The sequence below is a fragment of the Cavia porcellus genome, unplaced genomic scaffold, assembly GCF_034190915.1.
Source record: "Cavia porcellus strain 051 isolate PalLab524CR breed Dunkin Hartley unplaced genomic scaffold, mCavPor4.1 scaffold_17, whole genome shotgun sequence".
Classification (NCBI taxonomy): Eukaryota; Metazoa; Chordata; class Mammalia; order Rodentia; family Caviidae; genus Cavia; species Cavia porcellus.
The window spans coordinates 67904877-67923199 of NW_026947500.1; the positions used below are offsets into that span (position 1 = coordinate 67904877).

The following is an 18323-nucleotide window of genomic DNA, read 5'->3' on the forward strand; positions in this document are numbered from 1 at the left end:
GCACACAGAAAATGAGGTACACATGCTTACTGTCACATAACTAAAAAGGAGAAATTCTATCTTGGTGCCAACATGGATGGATCCACAGGACCTTATGGTAAGAAAGAAAAACACCACCTTAGCTCATCTAACTAGAGCGTAAAACCTCACAGAAACAGTAAAAAAATGCTTACCACTGCCTAAAAGTGAGTACTTCAGAGATGCTGGTGGAATGAACAAAAATTTGAGCGAGACAGGAAGTTAATGTGTACTGTTCATCACAAAGACTACTATGTTAACGCAATATACTGGAAAAATGATGAGAGCAGACCTTTAAGTTTTCTAACCACACACAAAACAGTGAGATAATGCATGCTAAACAGCTGGCTCTCCCCAGGCCTTGATTTAAGCAGATATAAAAAAATACTGTGAGCCAGGCATGGTGGCACACACCTGTAATCCCAACACTCGGGAGGCTGAGGCAGAAGGATTGCTGTGAGTTCAAGACTAGCCTGTGCTACAAAGTGAGCTCAAGGCCAGCCTAACCCACACAGTGAGACCCTGTCTCAAAAAGAAAAAACAAAAAGATCATGGTGTATACAAAACAAATTACAAACATAACCAAACATGTCTGCCTACCCACTGCACTGGCAAAGGGAACATAACCAACTCTCATCTACACACAAGGCTTCCCGGGACCTGAGAGCGACGCCTGCTGGGAAGGTATTGGAGCAGCTCAGCATAAGGGTCCAACCTTTAGGCTTCTCAGGGCCACACATAAAATATATAATACAGCTAACCCAGTTAAATAACCAAATCTCCTTAATTTTTTAATATTTAACTTATTAAGTTACTTTACAAAGTAACACAGTAAGCCTAAGCGTATTAATTAAGAAAACCTACAGGACTGTTTACTAATGATCAATGCCTGTCTTCAAAGGCACACATGCATATAGGTAAGCTGAAATATTACCAACAATCATTGCCTTTCACTCACTAAACCACACATTAACTCTAATACACCAATGCACACAAGTTTCAACCCTACTGTGTGTGGCAGGGGTGGGAGATGGAATCAGCACAAAGCACCCTGTTGTCACGTACACAGTCCTTGCTCACATACACTGGAATTGCGTCAAGAGAAAGTTTTCTAAAAACCACATGATAACAAATGTTAAGTTTATGATATTGTGACATTACTAGCTGTCCAGGGCTGCACACAGCATGTGAGCCAGGGGTTGTACATACCTGGGCTACAGAAAATACACAAAAAGAACTCATTGCTGCATGTGATCAAACACATTTCACAGCCAGGGATAACAAGAAAGGAAACACACAGCAAAACCAGTCTTACACCACTGCTGCACCCAGCTGCAGGAGCCAGCCAACTGGAGAAGAGTAAAGATGTTTACCTCATGAAATCATAAATTTGGCAGGTGTGGTGGCACACACCTGTTATCTCAGCATTTGGGAGGCTGAGGCAGGAGGATTGCTGTGAGTTCAAGGCCGGCCTGAACTGCATAGCAAGACACTTGTCTCAAAAAAAAAAAGAAGAAGAAAAGGAAATTATATATATATTTTTTAAATTATAAATTTTTTAAAATACAAGGACATGTTCCCAGAACCTAAAAAGATGTTGAACTATGAGTCATTTGTAAATGTGACACCTAAGTGTCCCGGATATGGATGCTATGAACATTATTATGTCTTACCTGTGGTCCTGGAGAAAGGTAGACTCGCTTTGGATATTCTCTTTAAAGACTGTGTGATTAAAGGTGTCCAAGAGCCTCAGGGAAGCCTGGGAAGGGCAATGGTGTCTCTTCCTAAGTGGAGGCGCACTGTGTCTGTGGGGCTGGCAAAACAAGCAGCAAATGCAAGACGTTCCTTACACAAAAGGTTGCCAGTTGCTAACTGCGTAAGAATTGGTAGTTTTAAAAACAGTGAATGTGGTTATAGGGGTCTTCACGACCAGAACGGCAACATTAAGGCTGCATTGATTCACTGTGAGTAAAAAACAACAGAAAAAGAATTCACTGAGTGCACTTACTTACCCACTTATTTTCAGATTTAAGAACAGGCAATTAGAAGTTGGGGATTTAGCTCAGCTGTATCGCTTTAGCCAAACATAGGCAGGGCCATGGGTTTCAGCCCAGTCTGGTCAAACAGAGAAAACAGCTGTGACAGCCTCTCATTTATTAAGTTTCATATAATAATATTTTTTTCTTTTCTTTGTTTTTCTGTGGTGCTTGGGATCAAACTCAGAGCTTTACCCACACAAGATAGGCACCCTACACACTAAGTTACATCCCAGTCCTTATATAACAAGAGTTAATGCTTGAAGAGCCTGTATTAACTCTCTGTGGGCCATATTAACTATTTTTATTTTTTGTTTTTTAATTTTATTTAAGGAGAAAAAGAAAAAAAGCAGAGAAAGGGTACAAGTTATACAGATTTACAGAAAAAAATCAATAGGAGGAAATCACTAGTTAATGGATTACATATTGTCATCTTAGAAATAATTGTTCAAGCCACAAAACTAAAGCTCACAAAGTGGACATTCCAACAGTGAGACTGCAAACAGTTCTGTTCAATGATCCAACAAAACTAAGTAATATCATTATTTATCTTATATACTTAAATACACATGCAATTATATTGTTTAGAGCACTTTCTTTCTTTCTTTTTTTTTTTTTTTTGTCTTTTTCCTTTTTTTTATCGGTACCGGGGATTGAACTCACGACTGCCTGCTTGCAAGGCAGGCGCTTATGCAGCTGAGCTAAATCCTCAGCCCCTGTTTAGAGCACTTTCTTTTCCTCTCTTTTGTACAATGACAATTACACATTTTGGGTTTTGTTGCTCCCACAGTTCTTATTACTTTTTTGGAAGAGAGTAGAACCAATGTGACAGAACAGAGTCAGTCAAATCAAAAGGGTGGACATAATAGATAATGTAAAAACATAATACAAGGTGATCAACAATGGTTACCATATTGCCTCCCGCTCTCTCAAAAAGAATTGCCTATATCATCAGTTATAATAAAATTGAACAAAACAGTAAAGAACGAAACTAACAAAACCAAAACATTGGAGACATTACAGATCTTCAAAAGTAGGTAACAGTCAACCAGAATGGGCGTCATAAAGAATCCCAATATCTTCACAGCTGTTGCCTAAACCTTTGAACCTGGTACTATCAAGCAAAACAGAATAGAGAGACATCAGTCGAAACAAGATGGTGAGAGCAATACAGGGCTTTAAATCAAGATAATGGAAAGTCAAAGTGGTTTACTATAATATATCCTGCTATTTTTTTTATTTATTTTTCCCTTAATTAAAAGGATAAAAATAAAAAAGTAAATAATAAAATGGAGATTGAGATAAAAGACGGCATAACAACAAAACAGCGATCAAAACATAGCCATTTAAGCAAAATAGTGTTTCACCACAAGATAATCCCGACATAAAAGTAGTTACCATATTGTCTCTTTCCTTGAAATCTTTGAGTGTAACTTCATATACTGTAGCATCAAATATATCAAAACAATGTAAAACCATTTAAGAGAATGACAGTATTACATGGTATTTAGAATCAACTAACAGAAAATGAACAATGGTTTCTGTATAATCTCCTTTCTATAAAAGTTTTTGCTTATACTATCATATATAATAAAATCCAATAAGATACCACCTGTTTAGACCAATGGAGATAGAAGAACAAAAGCTTGATGAGACATCAAAACAAGATGATACTAAATCAGTATTACCTCTTAGGATGTCATTTTCTCCAAAATAGCTGTTCCTATCATCCAATCTTCTCTGCCTCATTTCAGTTGAGCTCTCTTTCTGTCATGAGTTGTCAGTTTGTCTTCTTCATTTTGTTTTCTGCTCCATTCATCGTGCCCTCTCTGCCACTATTTCTGGATTCTTCGTATTTTTCTTTTTTAGAATATCCTGCAGTATTCTCTGTAGAATTGAATTGGTGGTTGCATATTCCCCTAGTTCCTCTTTATCCTGGAAGCACCTTGTTTTTCCATCAATTTCCAGGGATAGCTGTGTAAGATATATCAATCTTGGCTGGAGATTATTATCTTTCAAAGCTTGAATTATTTCCCCCCACGCTCTTCGTGATTTGATGGTTTGTGCAAAGAAATCTGCTGTAATTCTGATGGGTGTTCCCTTGTAAGTGATCTGTTTCTTGTCTCTGACAGCTTTTAATATTCTGTTCTTGTACTGGATTTCTGGAATTTTAATTATTATATGCCTGGGTGTTGCTCTGTTTGGGTTGTAGGTGGCTGGGGTTCTGTATGCTTCATACAACTGAGTATCTTTACCTTTTGCTAAATTAGGAAAATTCTCCTGGATTACTTCTGTGAGTAGCTTTTGTAGTTCATTTGTTTGTGTCCCTACTTCTTCTTTTATGTTCTTAATTCTTAAGTTATAGATCCTCTTATCATCTTCTAGTCTTTGTATTATTGCTGTTTGTTTCTTTGTTATTTTTAAGAAATTTCTCATTTCATGCTCCCATATTACAAATCTGCCCTCCAGTTCAGACAATCTGTCCTTAGTTTCTTTCAAGCTGTTATGCCAGTTTTCAATAGAGTTTTTCGTTTCCTGGTAATCTCTTTGAACCTGCTTCATGTATTCTATGCTCTCTCTATTTTCTCCATCAAACAATTCTCCCCTCTTTTTCTGTTCTTCCATTCCACAATCTGTTTTTTCTTGGGTGGTGCTTACCATTTCTCTATTCTGCTTATGTGTAGCTTCAGGTCATTAATAACTTCATTCCTGAACTTGTCTATGAGGCTCTGGAGATGGCGCTTTATATCTATTGGTGCCTTGTCTGCTATTGCCTCTTTCTCAGGATTGGGGGCCGAGGAGCCTTTCTTGTTGCTGCCTCTTCCCATATTCTTTGTTCCTTATATATGCAAGCGTATATAGGAGGCCCAACTTCCTTCCCTGTTGGCCACAGTCTGATTGAATTGCGCAGGGTGGGTGTTCCCGTCCACTGCAGTGCACCAGGAAGTTGCAGACCAGGCAGCCTATGTGGGGCCCGCCTCTCTAGGTCAATCAACCTTCAGGCGCTGGGACCTGGGTTGTGCTAGCCTACTGGGTCTCAGCCAGCATCATCACGTAGGCTAGACACTGCTCACCAATCCTGCTTGAGAGGGGGATACGTGACTGAAGTCACTGCAGCACCCTGTACCCAGAAGTCTGCCTGGTCCCAGAATGTCCTCTGTTGGAGTCTCCTAGACTGTGGAAGAGTCCCAGTTTCTCTCACTCACCACAGGTCAATGCACAGCTCCCCACCCGTCCTGCTTTCAACTCCGTTCACTGATTCCCGTTCTCAGCTTTCATGCGTCTCTCTCCCCGCCGAGCCAATTTAGATGCAGCAGTGGCGGCGGGAAACCTAAATCGCGGCTTCCAATGGCGCGGGCTCCAGCTTCCACACTGAGGCTTTTCTGTTCCTGTTATAGCACCAGGATTGTGTTCCCAGTTGGTTTCTCGTTCTTGGGTCAGCAGGGCACATCTCCACTTGCTTATGATTCCTTACTCTGCACCATTCCTGAATTCTAAGCTGGGTCTTTCAGAGAGCCTCCGTAGCTGCTGCTATCTGTCCGCCATGTTCTCCCCGAAGTCCCATATTAACTATTTTAATTAGGGTCCTTGAAGTGCCTCCACATATTAAAACAATTATAAATGACAGGAATGTACTAACTACTTCAAAACCAGCTGCGCAATTTAGCAAGACATGTCTTAAAACTTAAAAAAAAAAAGATACAGCATCCCTGGGTTTGAAGCTAGTACTGCCAAAAAATTGGTGGGTTTCCAGGTATACTTACACTTTAAGTAACAATTCCAGAATTATGTACTTTTGTCAACTAATCGATTTTAACCAACATAATGTTAACAATGCAGGTACAAATTATGAACTGCAGCTCCACTATTTCTTATATATATAAATTCGGTACATAACTTTTGGAGTTTCAACAAGATCAAAATACGTAACTTAAAAAGAATCAAGAAGCAAAACCATGCCTCCTCATGAGCCAGGGGCAGCTGCTGCCATGGGGATCAGAAAGAGAATCAAGAAGCCAAATCATGGCTCCCCATGAGTGAGCTGGGAGATAAGAGCAACACCCACTCCACCTCCACCAGTCCCCACCCCAGCAATGGGCTGATTCTGAGGGAGTCAGGCTGTGATAATAGCAGCAGGAAAAAAAAAAAAGGTAACTTAATGTTGGTATTGTTTGATTGACTTTGCAGGTCTAAGGCTGATGATCTATTTGGAGAACAACAACAGACATTGAGGGGCTGGGGATTTAGCTCAGTGGCATAAGCGCCTGCCTTGCAAGCAGGCAGTCATGAGTTCAATCCCTGGTACCGATAAAAAGGAAAAAGACAAAAACAAAACAAAACAAAAAACCAACAGACATTGTGGCAACTGTGGGGGATGTCCTCTTCCTGTCTGGCTTTTGAAATCGAATGTTTTGCTTCATTTTACTGTGTTTTTTTTTTATTCCTGTTATCTGGTTATCTGGTTTGAAGGTTAACAATTTACAGTATAACAACCACTGTTAAATTCCTATCACCTTGTTTTAGAAACCTATCTAGCTGTTGTTTTCATTTTGCTTTTGTTGCTGTTGTTTTGCTTCCTTTTTTTTTCTTTTTTCACTTTAAAATAAAAGAAACCCATAAACTATTTCTCCTATATGTAATGTGCCATACGTTTCACATTACTTAAGCTAAAATATTCTCACACTTACACAAATCTATTAAATGTCTTTGTATTTTCTCCCCTGGTACCTAGAGGTTTGATATTTAAGTGCTCTATGGCTACCACTGTCTTTGTCCAACCTGGCATATGCACACAGAGTAAGGGTTAATGTTCCTTTTTATCCCTTTTGGGCTCAGCGTCATTTAAAGTGACAGTCCTTCCTGTTTTTCTTTTCACTTGAGGCTTTTCGCCACCATTCTGTTTCTGTGTTGGGATGGTGACAGAGACAGCAGCAAGTGCCAGGGTGCTCCTGGTTCCCCTCCCCCCAGACAGTTGTGGTGAACCTCCAGCACCATGCTGCAGCAGGCTCTGTTACTGTTTCTCCTTAAATGTTCTGAGTTGCTTTTCTAGTTCAGGTTTACCTGCAGCACTGGCACGCTGCAATAAATACGTAGGTTCTGGCTGGGTGTGATGGCACATGCTTGTAATCCCAGCACCTGGTAGGCTGAGGCAGGAGGACTGCCACATCTTTGATGCCAAACTCAGCAACATGCTGATTTGAAGGCCAGCCTCCACTGCTTGGCAAGACCCTGTCTCCAAAAACCAAAAACTAAAGATAATAATAAATACATAATTGAGTTTTGGGTCACAGTTTAGGTATTCGGTTTCTAAATGGTTCCCCATCACACCCCCTAGAAGAACCCTTGTCCACATGACTATGGTTTGCCCTCCTTTTCTGACTTTCATATGTATTATCTTTAAAACCAGACTAGGCAGCTGACAGTCTTCTTACAGGGTTACACATTTTCCTCTCTCTGGCTGTGTAATTCACAAGTTCCTCATACCCTGAGCAGCTAAATCACCTCCTTCCTGCAGGGTCATTACCAACCCTGGAAATGCTGAAGTCCACGCCAGGAAAGCACCTCGCAGAGCAACAGCAGCCTCAACATGCTGCAGTGTCTAGGGTGGACAGGAATCAAGTGCTCCTCCTCCTCCTTCGCCCCTGTGAGTACACCCTGAATAGGATCTGTAATCACCCAAGCGGCTGGGGAGAAAAGAGCAACAGCAACAGGGGAAGAGTCTGGGGCTGCTCCTCATTGGAATGGACTCAAGCTCTGGTGGATTTGCACTTCTGCTAGTCATGCATCTGCTGGTACCATCTGTGCCCCAAAATGCTCAACCCCTACCTCTGGCATCCAGAGCCTTGTTCCTCACCAAGGAAACCTTCTCACCACAAAGGAAGCACAACAACGGCGTACAGCCACGCAATCAACTAGTTTCACCACACTATCACTTGGCAGTAGCTGATCTGATCAAAAGGAGGAAGGGCTTACCAAGCACTGGGTTGTAAGGCCAAAGGACAGATGGCACTCAATCAAACTCTTTCTCACAGGACAAAGCCTTGCCTCTGCGTCAGAGCTTTCACAGCCTACAGTTTTGCAGTACAGTCAGGATACATGGTCCAAAAGTGCTTTGAGTTCCAGCAAGGTCTGGAGATCTCAGTTCCTAATTAGACCGAACCATGCTCCAATACATCATGATTTCACATACCAACAACTCAGGAGGTAAGGTGGGCAGACTCAACTCTATCTCCTTTGCATGTTTATATACACATTATTAAAAGTTATGACTTTTGTCTTTACATAACAAAATACTAGGTGAGACTCTGACTAAACTTCAGGAGTGATCAACAAGGCCTGTGACTCCTTGGTTTGCATCCTCCCACTGTGGGGAACGATCAGAACCTTCTACTATTTCTGCTTAGGTAGAAAAAGACTTGATTAATGATAGGATATTCAAATGTGTGGCACACAGTGTCGTGAACAGCCAGAGTACACTGTGCCAGGCACCACCTGATTTACCTAGCTCCAATTTTAAGAGCAATTTCAACATGGAACACAGACCACGTTCTTCACACAGATGTCAAGCTTGGCCCGTAACAGGAACTGCTTCAGCACCCATTTCCAGGCTTCATCTAAGTTACTGGAGACCCCATGGTATTTTGTTACCAATGACTAGGCTAAAGCCTTCCTTTCATATGGCCTGTTCATTGTTCGTCACCCCGATGAAAAACCCGAAATTGTCTCATACATCCTACCAATCATGATCAAATTGAAGAGCCAACCCCAGAGCCAGGTAAGCAAGACCACACTGCACAGTGTTTTCACAACAGCCCCAGTGGAAAAGCCTGTGGGCCAATGCATGCCACTTTACAACCCCCACCCAGCACTGGGACACACACCCATAATCAGTTACTTGAGACACTGAGGCAGAAGGGTTCCAGGTTTAATCCTAGCTGGGACACCTTAGCAAGACCTTGTCTCAAAAAATAAAATGGCAAAGGACTTGTAGCTTGCTGTGATGACCCCAGGTTCAATCCCCTGAACTAATACCACCACCCCCCCCAAAAAAAGAAGAAAGCAAGCAAGCAAGCCAAGCAGGCAGTCCAAAGGCCCCTTCTCCTCCACTCCTGAGCACTCTACCATCTCTATACTTCTGTGGGCCCTTATGGGCAGCCCTCAAATCTCATGCATTTGTGGCTAATAAAGTTTTCTATTCCATGAATGTTGCATTCTTGTCTGCATCCAACTTAAAGTGTACCTTTCCTGTTCCCGTAGGGTCAGTGTTTATAGCCACTCATCAGAGGGGTCTATGAAACCAAAACAGAGAAACATACAACTGGTGTAGCAAATGGTAAGCACGACCTGGGAGAAACATAATGGAAGGCATTCAGACTGCTCTTGGCTTCCCTCCTGGTCTTCCCACATGGTGAGCACCATTTGGGAAGGCTCTCCAGCTGGCTTGACAGCATCTGTGCCACATTGCACTGCTGCCTGCTGTCTCTGCTGAGTGATGCCAAAACTCCCCACTGACGTGCAAGGATCTGACTAACTGTCAGCCTAACAGGGCAAAAGGTCCAATCACACTCAAGTTCCACCACTCCCTGCTACTGGTCAGAGTAAAGGCCTTGCTCAGATGAACAGACGTGCTAAAAAAGGGATAAAGTAGGCATGGGCCAAACACAAGGGTTAGCAGAGTATGCAAGAAAGACTGGCATGGTGACTAAGCTAGAGAATCAGTCAGAGACAGATCCTTCCCTGGGGAAACAAAGGCACTTGGGAGATGACTGGGCTGGCGATGCTGCAGGCTAAGATCTGCTACCCTGTGCTGCTGCCTCCCTTCTATCTTCCCCTGGCCCTAAAGAGGTCCACAAGGACACATTGGAGAGGGAGGCAACACCTACAACCCAGAGGAGGGAAAACCGCTCTGGGGGAGGGGAGGCCACAGCTGAACTAACAGGAGCTACTCAGGGAAGCATCCAAAAAGAGAAAAAAGACTTTCAGCCACCTAATGATTCAAGCCTTTCTAACAGTTTTATAAAAGAAAGGAAAAAGTCTGGACATCTCAACAATTTAAATGCACTGCACTATAGTGCTCGCTTGAGCAGCACCCACAATAAAAGCACAAAGCTCCTTCCTCTCCTCTTTTCCCCTTTATTAGTAAGAGACAGAAACCAAGAACCGCCATTTCAGGCTGCTTTTACAATAAAAAGGGGAAAACAAAAAGCCTGGGCATAAGGGGGGGGGCATTTTACCCTTTATACACACCAAGCACTGAGCAAATGCCAGGCGAACAACAGTGCTGCCAATCTCAGACTACTTAGTGATTTAAAAACAAAATACTGGACACAGACAGAAATAAAAAGTATTTAAGTTAACTTTAACATTTGCTAGAATGCTAAGTAATTCACTCAATCTGAGGATTCCATTAATCACTGCGTCCCCTGAAGTCTTAAAATGGTAAATATAGAAAAAACATAAAGCATACCTTATGCACTGAAGCTTTAATTTCCTGTAGAACCACTGCCCATATCAAGTAACACCCCAGTATAACTATAGAATTAGGTAAGACTTTGATAGTTAGAAACTGGCTTGATAAAACTGAACCCATGGATTCCCAAATAAGATATATTTGCTTTTTGTTTTTGGTGGGGGAACCAGGAATTGAACTCAGGCCCTCACATAGGCAAGTGCTCTGCCACTGAGCTAGATCCTCAGCCCTTCAATTAAGAGAGATTTGACACAAAGATGAGAAAAAAGTTTTGCCCACAGATACAACTCACTGGTAGAGCACATCCCTAGCATGTCTAAGATCCAGGGCCAGGCACTGCAAAGAATAGTAACATTTAATATAAGTTAAAACAGGGTCTCAAGGATTAAAACAAATAACTCAGTTAATGAAAGATGGATTTTATCAACTGCATCTCCGTGGAAACCTAATTTTTCCTACATAATTTTGCCTGTTCTTAAACCAGAAATAAGCCAGGTGTTGCAAGGTATTCCTGTAATCCCAGAACTCTGGGAGGCAGAGGCAGGAAGACTCCAAATAAACCAACTTGGGCAATTTAGTGAGACTGTCTTAATAATGGGGGAAATGGATATGAGGGATGTAGCCAAGTGCAAAGGCCCTGGTTTCAATTCCTATAATGCAAAAAATAAAAAAAATTAAAAATAATAAAGATATAGAAGGTCCTTCATGATGAGTTACTACAATCATAAAGCAGTGGTCGTATCCATCAAGGCCCCAAAAGCAGCATTACTGAAATCACTGGCTCCATGCAATCAACCGTGTAAACACTGCTATTATAACGCTGGCTAACATACTCTCTTCAGTAAGCTCTTGGCTGTAGTTTGATGTAACTTCAAAAAGGACACAATAAGCCTGACACAGTGGTACACACTTGTAATCCTAGCATTCAGGAGGCTGAGGCAGGAGAATAAAGAGTTCATGCCAGCTTAGGTTACATAGTAAAATTCTGCTTCAAAAAACAAACAAAAGACACAATACATCTCCAGACTACCCAACAGAACTATCAGCATGCAGTCTTTTTTTTTTTTTTTTTTTGTCTTTTTCCTTTTTATCGGTACTGGGGATTGAACTCACAACTGCCTGCTTGCAAGGCAGGCGCTTACAGCATGCAGTCTTTAAAAGAAAAAAAAAGATCTTAACGGGCATGGTGGTGCACCCCATAATCCCAGCAGTTGGGCAAGTCGAGGCAGAAAGACCACAAGTTTAAGGCCCAGCTGGACAATTTAGTGAGACCCTGTCCCAAAATAAAAAGGGTTGGAGAAGTAGCTCAGTGCTACATGGATTCAATCCCTGTACCACCAAAGAAAGAAAGAAGAAAACCAATCTTAATGATATTCACCTTCTGCAGGAACATCCTTCTTCAAGGTCACTCCACTGACATATTCATCAAGGATATAAAATTTTAGTTGTCTTAAAGTACTACTTGGGTTTTTGGTGGCAACATATTTCTCACATATTTTACATGCAAGAGCAAACCAACAGGGACTCCTACAAGTGCCTTAACAACAAAAGCTGAACATGTCTGAGTCCCAGGTCAGAGGTGGGAGGCAGGCTGCTTGCTTGAGGCCAGTTGCCAACCTGGGCAACATGACTTCAGCCCCAAAACCAAACCAAACAACCCAATTAAAAGTTAAATAAAAAGCAAAACACTACTTTATGACAGTCTAGGACTCTCTGGACCACTTAAGGTGGCTCTGGTTTTGTGTGTTTGCGACAGGTTCTCATCATGTAGTCCAGGCTAGCATTGAACTTACAGTGATCCTCCTGCCTCAGCCTCAGTGCTGGGATTACAGGCATGTGCCACCATGCCCAGCAAGGTGGCTCTTTGTTACTCAATGGCTTCTAACGCAAGAGATTCTCCCTTTTAACCCCCTGGTATTGACCATCAAAGGAAGAAATGACAGGACACCTACCAGGCTCTTCTGAAATAAACATAATCTCTCCCAGACCATGAAGCTGTTGACCTCCTATCCCTAGCTGCCCATTATGCTTTGGGTCATAAAACCAAGAAGATATAGCAGGGCACTGCTACTCATGCCTCTGAGAGTCAGAAGGCAGTCAAACGCAAGTCCTTTGGAGCATTACACCAAAAGACCTGCCCCAATCACAAGCCACGATGCACTCCATCCCTAGACTCACACTACATGGAAAATCCCATGGGATCACGCGAACAGTTCACGTTCACAGACTATCTTGTGCTGATCACTGCATATGATGAAACGAAGAGGAGCTGCTACGAACCATCTTCTAGCCAGGGTCATCCTAAACAAAAGACTGGACCCAAGAAACAATATACTTGGGTAAACCACACAGACATCTCAGTGCTCCCCAGTCATCAAGCCTAATGGTAACATGTATGAAATTTAATAGACCCCTAGGTGTCCCCATCTCTCACTTCTCCTACTGGTTGGATGAGCATCCCAAGTGACTCCCAACTTCCCAATAGACCTCCAGGGTACCCTTGTCTTTCACTGATCTCCGAGTACTGAGCTGTTTCTATTAGAGCATGACCCAGATGATGAAGAAGCCCTGCACCATTCACTCTCAGCCCACAACCCCCTTGCTCATGTGCAAACACGCTGTTGGCCTATTTCCTTCATAACAGATGCTATGCGCTGCATACACATGTTGATGCACTTTGTGCATCTACCCTTGATAACCTGGGGCCCTGATTCTTGCTTCCCACAACCCTACAGATGTAGACACTTGAGGTTCAGGCAATGCAACCCATGTGGTACCCGAAACTCCCTTTACCTACCTGCCTACTCATGTCAGCTGGCTGAAGGGTGCCCCAGAGGGCATCTGCACAGCTCTCTTAAGAAGACACCATGCACACTCCGGTCTTCCACCTACATTGGTGCCCTGACTTCCTCTGAACACAGATCCACCAACTGTGGCCAGCACAGGTTTAATGCTGCCTAACAATTTCAATCATCTGGCCCACAGTAACACAGCACATCTCTCTATCTTCCAGCAGGCTGCAGCTACAGCAAGGCTGCTTCCTCCCACTCAGACTAGGGATCTCCACCTGCCCGCACAGATGGTGCTGGGTGATGGAACTGAGCTCACTGTCTTAATGAAGTCATCTAGTCTGGTGGCAAGTGCTGCAGGCACTGTTTAGGAGCTAAGGTCATCCTCTAGCTGATAGTGTCCACAAAGTTCTAATAGCTCCAAGAAAGTGAATTTTGTCCACCTCTGAGCATAGAAATATACTTCCTTACTTAATCTTCCCCAGTCAAGCAACATGAGACTGCAACCCAACCCACACTTGACCACAATCAGATGAGAGCCTAATCAGGGGACCTACCTACAGCAGGCCTGCAAGTTCTGACCCAAAGAAACAGCATTATTCTAACCCACTGGACTGAGCTGCTGGCAGCAGAAGAACAAATACACACATTAGCCAAAAAGTCTAAATCTTTGCCTTTTGTGTCAGCTTCTTTCACTCAAAATTGCAGAGTTCAAGCTGGGTGTATAATCCCTGTGCTAAGAAGGAGGCTGGAGCAGGGTTTGCTAGGATTTTGAGGCCAGCCAGAGCTACACAATGAGCTCAAGACCAGCCTAAATTACAAAGGGAAACATTATCCCCCTTTCCACTAAAAAAGTAAAGTTCGTCCATTTTTTTTTAAATCTACCTTTCATTTATTCTACTTGTTACATAGAGCAGTGGTGGTGAACCTATGGTACACATGCCATAATGGGCTGTTTGTATCACTGAAAGCTCTAGAAGTTTCACCATCACTGCTACAGTCTTCCACGAGTCCATGACAATTTATCCACTATTCTGTTGACCCAAAGTTGGGTTGTTTCCAACTTAAGAGTTATTACATATAACATTGCAATACAAAACAATGTGCAATTACAAGAACATGCATTACTTTTGTATGACAAAGCACACACATGTACAAAATCAGGAAATATTGCCAACAATTTTTCAGATTGCTTCACCAATAATGCACACCCTCAACAACTTCATCATTAGAACTAGCATCAACATGTCACTATATTCATTCAGCTCCTGGGACCCTAAGTGGCCAACAAAGAACATGGACATTGCCAAGGCCCCCAGATCCTTCAGCAGATATTTTCTGGTTATTTTCCACAGAAATGACTTCAGCTCATTAAGGAACTACCAGTCTATAAAGAATGACACAGGAATGGTCACTCTAGACCAATAGTGGTGAACCTACGGCACATGTGCTTCAGTGGGCTGTTCGTTATCATTAAAAACTCTAAAAGGTTCACTATCACTGCTCTAGACATTCATGGAAATCAAGGGTTGGTTTGGATAGGAATAAAACAACCAAGGCTGACAGGGGAAAAATAAAACAACTCAGGTCCTAAATAACAGATTAACAGAAGTGAAATGTTCAGAGAATTTCTCAACACTCAGCCACTGATTTTAATTCCTCAAATCAATATACTGCTCATGATTTTTAAAGACATTCATGCTTTGTCCCATATTTTCTGTTCTGGGATCCAGTTTTACTAAGTTATATAGACTGACCTTGACCTCACCATCTTCCTACCTCAGTATCTCAAATAGCTGGGATTATGGGCCTATATTTTATCTTTACTTACATAATTTCAATGGACAGCATTCGGTTTTCTGTCAGTTATATACTGAACAGCATAATCCTTTCTCAGTTTTTTCCTGCCCAAACACAGAAAATGATTCCAGGGCCCGAGCTGGGAGTAATCCTTGTTCCATTTCAGCCAATTCATACAACCTGTCCCCTACCCTCCTAATTCTGAATGGACATTTTGGCCTTGGCCTATCATCACTCTTCTTCACTTCATCATGCCTGTATGAACATGATATTTCATGAGGACCTCTACTTTCAGGTCCTTGCCAATGTGTAATAATATATCTCTCCTTGGTTAGAGGTCAGCCTTCTCCATTTATTTATAAGCTCCCTGAGAGCAACTACGTTGAATTTTTTCACCATGCTTTAATCAACAATTCAGGCAATACATACAAGAAATGGAGAAACATTTGAACAGCAGAATATGAAGAGGCTGGAGGTGTAGCTCAGTGATTGAGCACTTGCCTAGGCTGACCAAGATTCTGGGTTCAATCCCCAGCACCATGAAAATAACATTGAGAAATTAAAAAAATTAAAAAAAAAAAAAAAGGTTGATTCTATAAACAAAAAAAGAGCTCTTCAAAAAAACACCACGGGTCTGGTTGAGTGGTAAACCACCGTGCTCAAAAGCTCCATGTTGGATTCCCACGAACAGGCCCACACAAAAGACAATGTATAAAGGAGAAAGAACTATTTTAAATTAAAAGACACTACAACAAACAATGGTAATACATGAAACTATTTGATACAAAAGCATATTCTGGAACAATGGAGTTTTTTTTTTTTACATACAGATAGTAATATTTTCTATTTTCTCAACTCAAGTAATAATATTGTGGCGTTTTTCTCCTTTGTGAAATGGCTGGTCATATTGTCCACACTTGTCATCCTCCTACCTCAAATGGCAGAGTTGCTGGTACTACAAGCCACATCCACCCCGCTGAGGTTGTACTGTGGCTTTAATAAAACACTGTGTTTATAGAACCTGCATTACCAAGCATTTACAACTCTAGTACTAGTTAGGTGTGATGGCTCATGTCTGTAATTCCAGCAGTCTGGGAGGCTGAGGCAGTAAGATCAAGTTGAAGCCCAGTCTAGAAAATTTAGAAAGATTCTGTCTCAAAAAACTAATAGTAATAATAAAAATTTTAAAATATAAAAAGAGCTCGAAATGTAGGTCAATGTGAAGTCCTTGGGTTCAATTCTCAGGCAAAAAAAAAAAAAGAAAAAGAAAAAGAAAAGCAAGCAGTACTTTTGCAATTCGCCAGGTGCATCCTAGGCATTCCCAAGGTGCTGGGAATGAAGCTCTGTGGGAGAGCCTGAAACGCGAGACCCTGGGTTCATTCCTCAGCACAGGAGGAAAAAATAAGTCTGTCCCCCTTAAAAAAAAAATGCGTTTTTCCAGAAAAAAGAAAACTGTAAATCGTAATAATTTCCCACTTCCTTCCTAGAGGCCCATTCTGAAGCTCCATGGAGAACCTGGGTCCTCTTTGACCCTTAGAGACGTGACGTGCGTTCGGCACAAGCTTCGCGTAGAACTCTGAATACCCTGGCCACTTAAGACATCAGCTTTTTCTTCTAAATGTCACGTGTCAAAAGTAAATTCAGCTCATGCAAAAAAGGCTAAATAAAAAAGAACATAACATTTCTCTTCAAAACCAAAGAGATAAAAGCCCTCTCGAGCCGACTGCCCCCAACTGCTCACCGGGACGCGCTGGAATCGCCAGGTGGGAGGCTGACGCGCTCTCAGCCGGATGCCAGCGGCGGAAGTTCACTTCCTAGTGACAAAAATTTCAAAAGGATTATGTTAGAGGGCTTTGAGGAAGCAAGCACTATGTTGAAAAGACCCTAAAGAAACGCCCTGAAGAATGATTCCCAAACGGCCCCCTGCGAGACTTCGGCCGCACCGGTCCAGCGGCCTTGGGGACCCGGCCATCCAGAGGACGCAGGCCCCGGCGGACACGAACGGAACGTACCTGACCTTTCCGAGGAGGCTGCGCGGTGACCCTGGCCACATTCGGACTCCTACCGTCCCCTCCCGCCGCCCACTTGGTCCCCTTACCTCGCCTCTCCGAAGCTGATTTATATAGCCTAACAGCCACTAAGGGAAAAAAAAGGAACTTGACCGCGCGGAGCCAGACCGGAAAAGACGGTGCTGGGACGCTGACGTCACTTCCGCGTCCGAAGTCTGGACCGGAAGTACGTGTGCGGGGTGGGTCCGCTGTGGTGGAACTGTTAAGGTGGAGGAGTTGTAGGTGCTTCCCGAGTGGTTGCGGATGCTCCCCCGGATTGACGCTGAGCAAGTTATGAAGGGAGGAATAGGGTCAGAGGCCACGGTTGAGGTCAAATGAGGGACCGCGGCCCCTAGCCAGAGAGGAGTAGGAAGTGGATCCCGACCCCGCGCGCGGTTTCCCTTGGGAGTAAGCCGGAAGGCGATGCTGGAGGTGGGGACTCTCCCGCAGTTTGCCCTCGATATCTTTTTCTGCCCCCACCCGTGACGTTGCAGCGGCTCAGTAGCTCTGCCCTGCTGATAAATTTTTCAGTTTATTAATTGACCTAGTATCTCTTGTTTTTTGGAAACAGCCAAGCTGGTCTCGAATTCGGGGTGACGCCTCTGCTTCAGCCTCGCGAATTGCTTCCCCACCCCTAGGTACCAGGTTTGGAGCCCTGAGACGCTCTTTCACGGAGCAACACTCCTACCCTTTCTTTTATACTGAGAATAAATTGCCCAATCGGGCCTTGAACTCAAGTCTTCTGCCTCAATTATATGAGATTGCAGACTTAATCCAGTCTTTAGACTTTGTTGTTTTGTTCTGTTTTGAGACACTGTCTCACTATGTCGTGTACGCCGACCTGGAGCTTGCTGCATAGCCTAGACTGGTTTTGAATTTGTTGTCCTCTTCAGCCTCCAGAGTGCTGGGATTACTCTGGCATGTACCGCATGTTGAGCTCATGCTAAAACACTTCATACAGGGCTGGGGATTTAGCTCAGCGGCATAAGCGCCTGCCGTGCAAGAAGGCAGTTGTGAGTTACTGAGTTCGATCCCCGGTACCGATAAAAATGAAAAAGACAAAAAAAAAAAAAAAAAAACAAACAAAGAAACACCCACTTCATACATAGTTGATTCTGTTTCCAACGAACTAATACCATTTTTTTGGTACCGGGAATCAAAC

General features: G+C 42.9%; 1 protein-coding gene and 1 long non-coding RNA gene across 10 annotated transcripts in view; one reads left to right on the top strand and one right to left on the bottom strand.

Moving 5' to 3' along the window:
* The window catches only part of LOC100722201 (zinc finger protein 26-like), a 97877-nt gene that overhangs the window by 12014 nt on the left and 67540 nt on the right, over positions 1-18323 (bottom strand). For 6 of the 9 annotated variants that reach the window (XM_063228603.1, XM_063228601.1, XM_063228599.1 and 3 more), the window contains 2 exons: positions 16855-16927; positions 1692-1831 (listed from right to left, as the gene is read on the bottom strand). The gene's annotated coding sequence lies outside the window, so the exon portion shown is untranslated. The other 3 variants (XM_013149133.3, XM_013149137.3, XM_063228604.1) reach the window with 3 other exon arrangements.
* Positions 17408-18252, top strand: LOC134471040 (uncharacterized). Its single transcript, XR_010040379.1, has 2 exons — positions 17408-17593; positions 17733-18252. It is a non-coding gene; the product is annotated as an uncharacterized LOC134471040 (long non-coding RNA).